This window comes from Arachis hypogaea, chromosome 14, assembly GCF_003086295.3.
Source record: "Arachis hypogaea cultivar Tifrunner chromosome 14, arahy.Tifrunner.gnm2.J5K5, whole genome shotgun sequence".
Classification (NCBI taxonomy): Eukaryota; Viridiplantae; Streptophyta; class Magnoliopsida; order Fabales; family Fabaceae; genus Arachis; species Arachis hypogaea.
In genome coordinates this window covers 68,885,541-68,887,838 of record NC_092049.1, presented here as the reverse complement: position 1 = coordinate 68,887,838, position 2,298 = coordinate 68,885,541, and positions in this window count along the sequence as shown.

The following is a 2,298-nucleotide window of genomic DNA, read 5'->3' as shown; positions in this document are numbered from 1 at the left end:
GATTGGACCCAAAAATGCTTCAAAAATCGCTGTGGGCGATTTCACCAAAGTGGACCCACATGCTCCATCGGCGCGCGCGCACATGGCACGTGCGCGCCCCTATGCGTCAGACAACATATGGCAAATTTTATATCCTTTCGAAGCCCCGGATGTTAGCTTTCCAAAACAACTGGAACCATCTCATTTGGACCTCTATAGCTCAAGTTATGGTCGATTGAGTGTGAAGAGGTCGGACTTGACAGCTTTACGGTTCCTTCATTTCTTCATGAGTTCTCCCACTTTGCATGCTTTTCTCCTCACTTCTTCCATCCAATACTTGCCCTATGAATCTGAAATCACTCAACAAATACATCAAGGTATCGAATGGAATTAAAGTGAATTGAATTTAGCTATTTTAAGGCCTAAAAAGCATGTTTTCACATTTAAGCACAAATCAAGGGAGAATTGCAAAACCATGCTATTTCATTGAATAAATGTGAGAAAAAGTGATAAAATCCCCCAAAATAAGCATAAGATAAACCATAAAATTGGGGTTTATCAAATCTCTCCACACTTAAACCAAGCATGTCCCCATGCTAAGAATAAAGAAGGACAAGAAAAGGGTTATGAACATTTATTCAATGCTAACTAACTACATGCAACCTATCTATATGCAATCTATCTACATGAATGCATCCACTTAGTCAAAATAAATCAATTTCTAAGAATACATATACAAACACAAGGGCTAAGGCAATAGCAATCACTCAACCCACAATTGAATTGAATTATTAAAAATATTTTACAAACTTGTAGGAAATCAGATGATCATGGGTGGAAACATGTAATTGAGCAATTGAACCCTCACCGGATGTGTATCCGCTCTAATCGCTCAAGTGTATGGGGTTGATTCACTCAATTATCCCCTAATCATGCTTTCCAAGATTTGTTTTTCATCTAACAATCAACAATTACTTTATGCATGCATACAAATATCATGAGGTCTTTCCCATAGGTTGTAATGGGGCTAGGGTCAATGTAGGATGCATATGGTCAAGTGAGCTTGAAATTCGAATCTTTGATTAACTTAAACTTCCCACCTAACCTATGATACCCTATACCATTCTAACAATCCTAACTACCCATTTTTCACTTTTCCACACATTCATGCATTCTATTTTTGGACACCACACATATGCATTGATTTTTATTGAGCTTTTCCTTGGGGCACTTTGTCCCCTTTTTACTGCAATTCTTTTTCTAGTTTTTTTTCTTTTTCTATATATTTTTTTTCTTATATATATATATATATATATGTTCTTTTTCTTTTTGTTTTTCTCATTTTTTTTCAAACTAAAATATAGACAAGAACACCAATGCATATGGTATAAACATGATTGATGCATGAGTATGTTTTCAATTTCCAAAATTTTCAACACAAATATCAACTATACGTTTATCTCTACCCAATGTTCCCAACTCTCCCAAAATTAAATGATAAACACTCTCACTAGCCTAAGCTAATCAAAGATCCAAATAAGGGACATTTATTGTTTTTCACTTAGGCTTGTAATGTGCTATAGTTAAAAACAAATGGGTTAAGCATAGGCTCAAAATTGGTTAACAATGGAAGATAAAAGGTTGGCTATTTGGGTAAGTGAGCTATTTGAAAATGGCCTCAATCATATAAATGCATGTATACACAAAATAATGGACATATAGAATTAAACAAATCAAAGATTACAATCATAGGAAGAGAATAATGCACACAAGAATGAAAGTAAGTGGTTATGTATGATGTAACCACACAATTAGGCTCAAATATCACATGCTTGTGTTCTTAGCTCAAAAATCATGTTCCACAAAGTATATAATTCAAGCAAGTTCTAAAATTTTTTTTTTCAATTGGGGTGCCCTATAGATAAAATCCTTGGAAAATATCATGATTTTGACTAAGCTTAATATATACATATGCAATGCAACCAAAAATCCTAAAAGACCTAAAAATGAAATGCAAAAGTGTTGGGATTAGAAACTTGTCACCCAAAAATGCCGAGCGGACGGACGACCTCCCCACACTTAAAAGTTTGCACCGTCCTCGGTGCACTCAAAGATGAGCAAGGGGGTACGGCGACTTTCTGAGTTGCTACTTTCAGCTGGTAGGTCAACCGATGCTGCGTGTTCTTCTCCTGCTTCCGTTTTTGCTTATGATGACTCATCCTAAACATAGAAAATAGGAGATAATAAGACAAGTGAATGCACAAGCAAGGGAGCATGGATTGTTGGAATGAGGTAAACCACTAGAAATGAGTGAGTGAA